The 13,323-nt window shown below is 39.9% G+C and overlaps 1 protein-coding gene across 1 annotated transcript in view; it reads left to right on the forward strand.

Annotated features, from left to right (window-relative positions):
• The first annotated feature begins 3,372 nt into the window (after positions 1-3,372).
• Positions 3,373-13,323, forward strand: part of LOC135476562 (protein yippee-like) — a 44,174-nt gene continuing 34,223 nt past the window's right edge. The window contains exon 1 of the mRNA XM_064756621.1: positions 3,373-3,711. The gene's annotated coding sequence lies outside the window, so the exon portion shown is untranslated. The remainder of the gene's footprint in view (positions 3,712-13,323) is intronic.

Here is a 13,323-nt window from a genome sequence, read left to right on the forward strand (position 1 = left end):
ATATATAAACATACCGCGGAATAACTATACGGATTAAAATTAATGTTTTGGTTATTTTCTCAACTATAGGTTAAAGGTTAGATTTGGATTTTCATTTCTTTGTTTTTCTTTATTTGCTTTTTTAAAAATACTAGACACGTGGCTTTCTTCTCCTCAATGCAAAATGGAAGCACCTTTAAGACGTAAGATGACGTCATACATAATATGACGTCATCTTCTGTAACACGCATGCACGTTAAAGTACTCATAAGGTCCCGAATTACATGGGCACAATTCATTAAACGGTATAAACCATGCAAAACGCTTTGATAAAATTTTGATATCAAAGTACTGTGTTGACCGACATAATTCTTCTGCTTGTACTTGAAAATCTAATCTTGATCTAGTTTATATAGTGGTCTCTCACAAATAAAGCTAGGAATGGTAGAGATCGAGTCACATATAAAAGCCATACACCTATAACATTAACTGAAGAACATTGTTTGGTGGCTCAAATTTTACACTGCACACTATATGTACACATACAATAATTAACATTGAAAGACGGTCATTTTTTCACTAAGCAATAAAAATCATTGGATGACCGCTCAGTGTTTGTCTGCAACACAAAAATAATACAATACAGAACAGTGAATGACGGCTCATTTTTGTCGGCACACTAAACAAAAACAATAAAGAACATTGATCGACGGCTCATTTTTGTCTCCACACTATACATAAACAATTAAGAATAGTGAATGATGGCTCAAATTTTGTTCTCCACACTATACACAAACAATGGAGTACTCTGTACGCATGGATGCAAGGTTTTTGTTTCGTTTTTTTAACTATAAAATCTCACAAACTATCATTGGCAGAGCGAGTTCAGTATGATTTTCATTTGATTTTCAAACCAGATTCCCTTATCCTAATTAAATCTGCAAATCAGGTTGGGGCTGACACATGTATAACGAGCTGTGTTCACTAGGTCGAATCTGCATAAATTAAGTGATTTCCCGGATATGTGCTTTAATATATAAATAATGATGTATTATTTTAGAAATCCTAGGCCTATATCCGTCTCCGTTGAACACTCACACGTGCATGAAAGGGTGCATGTCACAGGTGCATGACTACGTATCACACGTACAAGACTGCATTGATTTCACGCATAACGCACCATGTGCACGTGCACGCATACGTTGGAAAACGTGTTTAGATTTGTCTAACACGTGCACGTGACAGCTATATAGTCTTAACGAAATACTCTTATATTCTTTCCTGGGACTAAAACATCGACAAAATTACTCAAAGCTATTTCTCTTTGACGACGTCGATTTCAATGCAACCAGGCCACTTCATTGGCTAATCAATGACTGATTTGCATATTTGCTTACAACTAATGATGGGGAGACGAAGGGAGACGAAGTTTCCATGTAGGGTATATAACATAATTCAGGCTGCATATACTTTGGTAGATATTCATAGTCTCGTGCAACCGGGTTCGTCGCAAGAAGCAGGCGGTGATAAATAACACGGAGCTAAAGTTTAAAGTACTGCAGGGTATTGAAACTATCACGTCTGGAGGCTAGATACGTCTTGATTACTTTTCCAGAAAGAATTTCTCACCTTAATGCTAAATTCATCTTTTATGCTTAAATCTTCTTTAGCACCTATCTCACCTGGGTTAAATTCGCTTTGTTTTCACCGCCAGTACTCTAGTCACGTGACCAAAGAGTGTACTGATCATTTGCTCAGAGCAGCTATCACATCATAACAAAACTATGAATATGTGGGTCCTTTGACCAATTAGATGGCGTTTTAAGGTCCAGAAAATCCCAACAATATGTACCTGTATATACAAAGAAAAGCACGTGTCAAATAAATTTATTTCTTTGACTGGTGTTTTACTTCGTACTCAGTTAAGAGTCAAATAAATATACCGAGTTTAATAACTCTGGAACTGTTGCTTCGTTTCAAAAGCTGTTGTTATATCTAATACTATTGTCAGCAGTGTAAAATAAATGGTTTTCAGCGGTGTGCTTATATATCCAAAACTGGACATCTTCGGTGGCATGATGCAAAACGCCGGTTTGATCCGGTTCTAACCAAACACTTTAAAATGGTACTCGTTACTGCCTCTCTTGGTGTTCAGATCTGAGAAGTTAGAGCAAGGAAACATGCAGGATTGGTTGGCAAAGGAATTGTGCTGTGTGCCATGCCCGGTGTCTTCGGCATGATACTTCTGTGGCAGCAGCACTTTGGCGGCGAAGACTCGGCCAACGAGAAGACAATATATATGTACACGTACCTAATGGCTCCTCGTCGTTTACTGAGTTTATTGTTAAAGTAAGTCGTAAAACCCCGAGCATATACATATATCCACAAATGCACATGCTGGATGAGAGTATATATGGAGTGTATTTCATATGGCACGCAATATAGGCTATCTAATTCATTGCACACCATGCATGCGACTCTCCATATATTCCACAAATCGCCCCATAGAATCGATCTTATGTTACCTTCGGCTAGCATATACGCTTTTCAGAATAAGGGTTTGTAAAGTTCAACCACTGTACATCGACCCCAAAGCAGCTGTTCTGCGGGTTACGGTGTATACTTTTACGCAACTACCGGTATGGGGTATATAAAATGACATGCATAAACAGCTCAAGCATACATACATACATACAATCTGAGGCCTTTTGTCAATTCTGCCAAGGCTATACAGCACGGACCAAATCAGCATGCACGGCTAGCTTTATTCACGCATATATTGACATAGTATATACCCTTATGGTTTGCTTAACAGGCCATATAACATATAAGTGCTGTATGCGATTTTCTGCCTTTGAACCCATAAGCCACCCAGGTCACCAGTCGGGGAGATGCATTGTTAGCTTGGATCTGCATGCATATAAATGAATAAATGGCTTTAAAAAATTGAGTGCACACACAATAAATATATAACGATAAAAATCGTCAGACTTCTTTGCTATAGTACAAGTCATAAAATATTTGAACTACGTGTATGAGATGAGCTTTACACAGACCACAATATACTTGAAGGTGTTTTCAAGGTACAGCTTCATTTGTTAAAGTAATTTAAATTACATGCATATATGCAAGAAACATTGTATGCTCATTAAATTAGCATACATCTCCATGCATACATCGAGATCATAGCAGACACTAGCAGGCACAGTAGCCCTTTGTGTACGTGTTCTAAGGTAAAACTAGTGCTATTTACACAGTCTTTTACAGGAAGATATTCCAGAATAATTATTAAAGATTACATCTTTGCGGTGAGCCTATGTAACACATGACACAGTTTTCTGCGCCTAAGAAAACATGGTATTGGGTTTTCAATATATACAACAAAGTCTCTCTATCAGTGGTTTGCAGGTTTCGTTATCTGTCCCATTACCACAGCTCAGACACCACGAGTCCAGCTGTTTAGCTTTTGCAACCGCAGAAAATCTAGGGCACATTTCTTCTATTTGTGTTTCCCGAGCTGCGATATAAACAGAAAGTCACATGGCCAGGTTGCTGAGCTGTGGAGCTCAAGCTCACGTGACCAACTACGTCACCGAATTTCCGCCAAGCAGGAAGACAGATAAACACAGACGGTCGTGTGGGATTCAGCGAAGCAAACAGCGAGCGTTCCAGTCGCAATATTTCAGTCTCTGCACACTTCTGCTCTCCTGGAGGGTTGCAACTCTGATCAAGGTGAGTCTATGTTCCATTTGTGCTACTGTCAGGTGTCTGTCGACATTTTACGTTGTCTTTCTTGGGTGTCTGCGACACTTTTTTCGCGCGGACCTCGGACACCAACTGTTCAATTTTTGCAGTCGTTTACCCTCTCAGACGATGATGACATCATGCTTGCTTCTTTTCCCGCAATTTTTCTCTCAGCGCTGTTTTCATCTGGGATTCTGCACCCTCCCCCCATCCCCGACTGTCTTTTGGCAGCTCCTTGTCTCGGCAGATTGCCACAGTTTCAGGATATAAAGTCGTTCGTCTTGAGCATGTGTCTTCTAGATGACACTATTGTTGTGTAGTCATCGCAGCTGATTTCTCGTTTCTAGGTCAGCCTTCTTTCTCTTTGACAGCAGCTGTCAGCTTCAGGGTCCACAAAGAGAAACACATCTTTCACGTGACCTCTAAAAACGACTTCTACATCGAAGGACATAAGGCTTGAAGGCTCCTTTTGTTTTTCTGCGTACCCATATTATGCGAGCAAAAACTCCTAACCATAGTGCACCCCTGGCTTCCACAACCACAACATGTGCTCGCCACTCATGCATTTCAAACAAAGAACTTCAGCTTCAAAGATATCAAACGGTTCAGCATACTCAGGCAGTGTCACCATGCTGAGTCAGTTTTCTGTTTTGGGGAAAACAAAGGAAATTGTAAACACACGGCTGATGATGTCATGACGGTTTAACTGTGTAACAGTAGAAGCACTAGACAGTACATGTAATGTTTTCACCCCCCCCCCCCAACTTCCCCACCAAGGTGCTCACCAGAGAGAATGCCATCTCTTACTGTCTACTGCTGTAACTTTGTTAGCTACTATGCGTTCATTAAAGTTTTGTTCAGAAAAAAATGTTATCATAGGACTTGATGAAATTTAAATTTTTAGCAGAATAAATACCTTAATAGCAGGCCAGTTGAAGTTGAAATAATGGAGTTGGTAGTTTAATAATTGAAAATGTTCACAGCCATTTCAGTTTTGCCATTACATTATTTGGAAGTTTCCCATGGGCTGTTCACAATTGACTTGTCCCATTAAATAATATTGTTAAAGGTTTAATTTGAAGATGTACAAGAGACATACTGCAGTTAGCCTTAACGGTTAATATTTTAGTTTGTATGGGTATGATTATTTTATCCAGTTAAGAAGTCGCACATTCCCCCCCCCCCCCACCGTCAACACCTAAAGGGACATAACTCTTGGTTGTTTTCCAGTTTAGTTGTCCAGTTTCACAAGATGTCAGAAAAAATAGGATGTTTCAAAATTCAGATAATTATATAGACATACAGAATGTCCTGGTGTGGATGCTGTTAATTTTGTCTGTTCTTGGAATAGGATGGCTAATCTTGTTAATGTTTTTTTTTTTCATCGCAAGTTTTTTGAAATTGTATCTCCCTTATGCTCTCCCCCAGTATTGTTCTTGTGGGCCTTTGTGTATCCTCCCCCCCATAGCGAAAAATATGACATCTATCGAAAACAGGTGTAATTGTAATTGTGCTGTGTCATATGCTGTGCACATTTTTATAGTGTAGACTTTTCAAAGTAAGTAAAGTATTGTTCACATTTAATAGTTTACATGTACACTTAAATGCATGTGTATTCAGTACATGTGGCCACATCTGTTTAGAAAACCAATAAGCTCATGTTGAGCTTAAAAGTTTAAAGGCATTTAAGGTATGCCATTAGCTTGGCTGTGAAACGGTAATGGACTGGTTGCATAAAGCTATTGAGCTGCAGTAGACTGAACAAGCATATCCACAGAACATTGCAGTGACTGTACAACCTTGGCAGAGAAATGTTGTTGGAAAGGTAGTGGAATGCTAGTGGCCTGCTAATAGTGGGCTTTTGTCCAGCAGGTGGCATACCTCTGCTGATATTCATTTGGAACATGTATTTCCAAATAATTTGACATGTTGTTATTGTTTGCGTACATATTCATTTGGCTTGATGTTTGGTGTGCCTCACCAGAAGGTGCTGAAGTGCTTAAAGGGATACACAATTGACACTGATTGGCTGACAGTGGAGATAGTGCTTCTTGTGTTAAACCCTGCAGCCTTGGTTGTGCTTGAATAAATCTACCATCCTCCAGCTTAGGCTAGGCATAGCCTGGACTTGGCGGTCTCTCAGAATTGATTCTGTATGAAGGCACGTAATGTTCATTATTCACGGTATTAAAGTGTCATATGCATGTGTAGGTCTGTTTTCATTGTTGTAGAGAACACTCATTCAGACTTTTCTCTGTTTGCAAAGCTACATATACATTTTTACACCTCTCACAGCCTGAATAAGTGTTTAGGCTGAAGAGATGGGTTAATACTGTTTTTGATTGGAGCAGGTTTTTAAATCATTCGGGAAGAGACTAAATTTGATCAAATAGATTTATACAACAAAAGTGATAAGGTTTGTGGCAGACCATAATGATATGATATATTTTATTATATATGAAGATATATTTTTAATCAAACCATCTGTTTGTATATACAAGTAATAAATTGTACATAAGATGTGTAACAGTTTCAGACTTGGCTGTAGTGCATTATGGTGCACATTTGTCCAGACTGTAATACTCAGTTAATGGGTTTCTAACACCTTCACTTATGTCCAAGGGTATATAAGGTATATCTAAATACATTACATGTGGTTCAGCTCTTGAGACCTGAACTTTATTATCTGTGGATAAAAATAAACACCAGGAGGCTACAGTGATGGGCCACAGATTTTCTAGAGCTCAATTGCTACTCTGGCTCATGGCATTGAGCTATTAAAAGGCCATGTACATGCATAGTAACATGTACATTTTACACGTAAGAAAACTTTCTCTTTGGTACAAGCATTGACAAGTGTCTCATAATGGCTCTCATAGGTTTTTTAGAGAGCCAGAAGTGTCTACATCTACATTTAAGTGTCTTTGAGTGTTGAGACACCCTATTCTTACAAAATTAATGTACTGTAAGCCTTTTCACGTTTGCAAGGTGTTAATTCGGGTATACATGTACCCTGAAGGCATTATTCTGTGTAAAATTATACTTTTGTTATACTTTTATCAATGTAGTTTTTGTCTCCAAAATTAAATTATGAATGTGCATAAATTGCAGTGAAAGTTGCTCTTTCATATGCGAAAAGGTTGAGGAATTAGGGTATGTCAGAAAGTGGAATATAGGAAAAAATTTGGAATTGAGACATTCTGGTTTCAAATTTTGGCTAAATCTGTGAATTGGCCATGTGCTTTTACATGTACATGTATGTGTACCAGAGCTGCAGTTTTGCTGTGCTGTGGTGTGGTAGGTTAGATATTCACCCTCCAGGTGATTCCATGAAAAACAGCCAGTTCTATGATGTGTGTGTTTTTTCTCTGGTAAACAGAATAGCAGACAAGTACCAATTAACCTGATGCAGCTGAGGCTTTAATCCTAGGGCTGTCAACGCTACTGGCAAGGAATTCAATGAACACTGGTTGCCTTGGTATCGTCTACAACAGAAGCAACATTAAGTTGCTGTTTATATTTTCTCTTGGTCATGCTATGAAATCAGGAGATCAATCAGATCATTGAAGGTACAGTGAGTGTGCGTCAATTCCATTCAGGATCAAAAGGTATATGTATAGCGTCAGTTGAGGGTCCTCTGTGGTTGAGGTGGTTAGCATGCCAGCGTAGAGCGATGACCCAGGACCCTCTCACCATTATGGCTGCTGTGAGTTCAAGTACAACTCATGCTGACATCCTCTCCAGCCTTATGCGGGAAGGCCTCCACCTACCTGCAGATGGTCGTGGGTTTCTCCAGAGCTCTGTTCGGTTTCTATTCACCATAATGCTTGTTGCCGTCATATAAATGAAATATTATTGAGAACTGCTTAATTCACGAATCAAGTAAATTGTAAAGCATTGGGATTGAATGAACCAGTATAAACATTGGATTCAGTGATGTTTGTGAACAGAAAGGGTAAAAAAATACGACAGGAACTGAAACGGGTTATGAAGTGAACATATATATGCGTTGTACATGACTGTTCTGGTACATTCACCTGTTCACTGTCCAGTATTAGTACAGAGCTGTGTACTGTGCGATGTCAGACTTCCGCTGGTGCGTATACATGTATCCGGTGGTCGGCTGACACTGTTTAGGGATAAGCAGGTCATTGATCGACCAACATGTAGTCCACGAAATAGATTAACTCTAATCTTATTTGACCATATAGCACTGGTGACTTGTTTACATTGGGTCAGAGCCCGGGGGGAGGGTGGGGTGCAAGTACATGTACACAGAGCTTTATACGTTGAGTGTTCAGTGGTGAGAATATTTATACAAAGATCTCACTGCTACAGTAGGCATTGGTAAAGTATTTGATCCTTTGTGATGCTTCACGCTAATCTGTGCCACTTGTCACCCTCAAAGGCCTTGTCTTAATATAGACTCTATTCCCCCCACTGTGTTGGTTGAGCCTTGGTGACAGTAAGTGGTCATGGATGCTCAATGCTCGGCAGGGGGCTCCGTGGCTCAGTGGGTTAGCGCACGAGCGCAGTATAATGACCCAGGAGTCTCTCACCAATGCGGTTGCTGTGAGTTCAAGTTCAGCTCATGCTGGCTTCCTCTCCGGCCGTACGTGGGAAGGTCTGCCAGCAAGCTGCGGATGGTCGTGGGTTTCCCCCCGGGCTATGCCGGTTTCCTCCCACCATAATGCTGGCCGCCGTCGTATAAGTGAAATATTCTTGAGTATGGCGTAAAACACCAATCAAATAAATAAATAAATAAATAAATCAATGCTCGGCTGTTTGTTGAAGATCACTTGTTTTTCACCAGTATGGTGTGCACGTCCACATCACACATCAGAAGTTTGTCAGCATGGCAAACTGGCCATTGGCCAAGTGTTGTGTCCTGGGCACTTAACAGTAGGTTTAATCAACCAACTGGTGGCCATACATGTAGACAATTTCGTAATGGCTTTCCGTTAACTTGAGTGTATATCGTACAGGGGTAGCTTATGTCGTACCCTGAGCGTTGGCGTTGGCGTTGGCGTCCAATAATAGAAAAAGCAATGTTAAACAAATGTTAGGGGTGGTATCTTAAAAGTACTTCAGGTATTGATCACAGAGTTTGCTCACATGTAGAGAACTATAGGAGGAAGGGGATATTTCAACGTTGAGTGGGTGTGTGCATATTAAATACCATAAATTACAGAATTCCTGCTTAGTGTATTGTGCATTGGGATCACTGTTCAACAAAATGTTAGGTTGGTATTTTAAAAAGTATTGAAAGTTTTACATGCATACAAGTCACAATAACACAAGGGGATTTTCCATTGTTGATGCTCTGTGTGCATATTAATTACTGTAAATTACGAAATTCACGATTTCAGTACTTCATGCATTGAGCTGAAGGTTTGCATTCATGTGTCTCATGCATACATGTACAAATGGCTGCGCTAACTCAAAGAATGACTGTTTCTCTTCTATATGTTTGACATGTTTGACTCTATGTATTTCCATCAGAGTTGGATATAATCTGGTACAATCTATAGCTGACGTCTCTGACCATTGTCTACAATAGCATACACTCATTTAGGAAACAAAAATCATCTTATACTGATTCATATTTACACTTACCTTCTTTTTTGCAGAACGTCCTTATTTGTTTACAGAGGTGTAAGTTCAGTCTAGGTAGGGCTTAACTAAGTAGCTCTCTATCCACATTGTTTGTTGCTGGAAAAAAGCTTTTCTATTTAAATCATTCATTTAGAAGAATACACTCACTTTGAAATCAAGTTAAAATAATATATACACTTGTATAACACTTCGAAACTACCCGCAGGGAATTCATGTATATTCATGTATGAATATGTATGTGGGCATAAACACTTTGGACAAGTTAATATAGCAGGTGCGTATCCAGACTTTTGACTGGGTGGTTACAAACATTCTGTTGTACATGGACAAGTTAGTATAGCAGGTGCGTATCCAGACTTTTGACTGAGTGGTTACAAACATTCTGATGTACATGGACAAGTTAGTATAGCAGGTGCGTATCCAGACTTTTGACTGGGTGGTTACAAACATTCTGATGTATGTGGACGAGTTAGTATAGCAGGTGCGTATCCAGACTTTTGACTGAGTGGTTACAAACATTCTGATGTATGTGGACAAGTTAGTATAGCAGGTGCGTATCCAGACTTTTGACTGGGTGGTTACAAACATTCTGATGTACATGGACAAGTTAGTATAGCAGGTGCGTTTCCAGACTTTTGACTGGGTGGTTACAAACATTCTGATGTATGTGGACAAGTTAGTATAGCAGGTGCGTATCCAGACTTTTGACTGGGTGGTTACAAACATTCTGATGTACATGGACAAGTTAGTATAGCAGGTGCGTATCCAGATTTTTGAGAGGGTGGTTACCAACATTCTGATGTACATAGACAAGTTAGTATAGCAGGTGCTTGTCCAGACTTTTGACTGAGTGGTTACAAACATTCTGATGTACATGGACAAGTTAGTATAGCAGGTGCGTATCCAGATTTTTGAGAGGGTGGTTACCAACATTCTGATGTACATAGACAAGTTAGTATAGCAGGTGCTTGTCCAGACTTTTGACTGAGTGGTTACAAACATTCTGATGTACATGGACAAGTTAGTGTAGCAGGTGCGTATCCAGACTTTTGACTGGGTGGTTACAAACATTCTGATGTACATGGACAAGTTAGTGTAGCAGGTCCGTATCCAGATTTTTGAGAGGGTGGTTACAAACATTCTGATGTACATGGACAAGTTAGTATAGCAGGTGCTTGTCCAGACTTTTGACTGAGTGGTTACAAACATTCTGATGTACATGGACAAGTTAGTGTAGCAGGTGCGTATCCAGACTTTTGACTGGGTGGTTACAAACATTCTGATGTACATGGACAAGTTAGTATAGCAGGTGCTTGTCCAGACTTTTGACTGAGTGGTTACAAACATTCTGATGTACATGGACAAGTTAGTGTAGCAGGTGCGTATCCAGACTTTTGACTGGGTGGTTACAAACATTCTGATGTACATGGACAAGTTAGTATAGCAGATGCTTGTCCAGACTTTTGACTGGGTGGTTACAAACATTCTGATGTACATGGACAAGTTAGTATAGCAGGTGCGTTTCCAGACTTTTGACTGAGTGGTTACAAACATTCTGATGTACATGGACAAGTTAGTGTAGCAGGTGCGTATCCAGACTTTTGACTGGGTGGTTACAAACATTCTGATGTACATGGACAAGTTAGTATAGCAGGTGCGTTTCTAGACTTTTGACTGAGTGGTTACAAACATTCTGATGTACATGGACAAGTTAGTGTAGCAGGTGCGTATCCAGACTTTTGAGAGGGTGGTTACAAACATTCTGATGCACATGGACAAGTTAGTATAGCAGGTGCGTATCCAGACTTTTGACTGAGTGGTTACAAACATTCTGATGTACATGGACAAGTTAGTGTAGCAGGTGCGTATCCAGACTTTTGACTGGGTGGTTACAAACATTCTGATGTACATGGACAAGTTAGTGTAGCAGGTGCGTATCCAGACTTTTGACTGGGTGGTTACAAACATTCTGATGTACATGGACAAGTTAGTATAGCAGGTGCTTGTCCAGACTTTTGACTGAGTGGTTACAAACATTCTGATGTACATGGACAAGTTAGTGTAGCAGGTGCGTTTCCAGACTTTTGACTGGGTGGTTACAAACATTCTGACGTACATGGACAAGTTAGTGTAGCAGGTGCGTTTCCAGACTTTTGACTGGGTGGTTACAAACATTCTGATGTACATGGACAAGTTAGTATAGCAGGTGCTTGTCCAGACTTTTGACTGAGTGGTTACAAACATTCTGATGTACATGGACAAGTTAGTATAGCAGGTGCTTGTCCAGACTTTTGACTGGGTGGTTACAAACATTCTGATGTACGTGGACAAGTTAGTATAGCAGGTGCATATCCAGACTTTTGACTGGGTGGTTACAAACATTCTGATGTACGTGGACAAGTTAGTGTAGCAGGTGCGTTTCCAGACTTTTGGCTGGGTCGGTAAAAACATTCCGAATGTGAAACTCGGTGGACTTCCATTTGGACCTGGATTCAGATCTCATTTGTCTGACATGTTACATTCTTGCCATCAGAGGCAATGGTGTCATAATAAAATCAAGAACAGTACCGTAACAGACATGGAAATGTATAGTGACTTGAATGTTTCCATGTAGTACAGATTTCATGAAGCAATGACATCCAAATTGCACAAAACGTCATCATATGGGATAAAATGAAGTGCAGGATCTTCATGCAGCAATACATGTACAACAGCAGTGTGCCACAGAATACCTTAGTCGTGTTTTTTTTTGTTTTTCTTTTTCAGCTTGTTTAGTAGAACTCTTTGCTGCTGTGCCACACCCCACCTCAGGCTAGGCCATAGTACAGACTTTTCCGAGCATGGGAATAGTGCAGAAGTTTGATCCAGCTCAGGCTCTTATCGACATGCATCATGCTTGTGTACGATTCGATTACATACAGACGTAACAAGACGTTTGTAGTCAGTGGATGGGGATATTACTGTAGTTAATGATTGCGTGGTAGCCGTTAAAATGTCACGTTGTCTCCGTCTTGAGGGGGAGGCGTGGGCGACAAAACGTAGATGTACATACATCATTTATACAGTGTAATTACTGTTGTTGATTTGCACCAGTGTTAATTAACCCTCAACAGGATAGCGCTCATTAGCTCCTCCCAAAAGGATAGTGCTTTGAAGGATATAGATTTGGTACGGTAAATCGTCATGATACATGATTCCATTAGGGAACTGCAGCATCCTTGTCTTTTGCCTCTAATACTTTTGACTCCTGTAGCAGCCTGCAGATCTGTAGGTGGGCAGAAAAATACATGTATAAGAAACATGTAATTCAAATGTGACATCTACATGTGTTGTCATCATAATCGTATGCTGTTTCGACATTAATTGCTGATTTGCTATTGGGTTCATTGTGCTTTAAAATAAACAACACTTGATCCAGTATATGTACGCATTGATAAAGTTTCCCACAAGAGGTTTAAAAATCATAATTTTTGTGTTTGGTATGTGGCTGGTACGTGGCATAACTGTGATAGCGCAGTTCAAAGTGACATTCAAAGCAATACCATATTTTCAGCCAATTTTAGCTTGCCCTTTTTTGCATAACCCGTGGTCGCAGCTGTTTCTGCTTATTTCATGTCACCCGAACACTGTTTAACCCTTTAACCGTACATGACTCTGGGGTACGAGTATCAGAGCATTGTGTTTTTGGTTGCTGTAACATGGCGCATCCCAAGGCTTCTTAAGAATTCCCGATTACAAGTTGAGTTACCAAGTTCAGCAGAAAGAAATGTCTGTTGCGATTTAGTTCTGTTTCCGCCATTTTTTCCAAAATTATGCCTTATTTTGGAAAAATGGCGGAAACAGAACTAAATAAAGTGATAATGTTTGTTGTCTTTTCTTAAAATTGTGTAGATGTGTTAATGCGATGCTTACATGAAAGTGGCCGTAAGATTGATGTACACTTGACACGTGTAGAATGTTAAGTGTCTACTAGCTACATGTACA

The sequence above is a fragment of the Liolophura sinensis genome, chromosome 10 (assembly GCF_032854445.1).
Source record: "Liolophura sinensis isolate JHLJ2023 chromosome 10, CUHK_Ljap_v2, whole genome shotgun sequence".
NCBI lineage: Eukaryota > Metazoa > Mollusca > Polyplacophora > Chitonida > Chitonidae > Liolophura > Liolophura sinensis.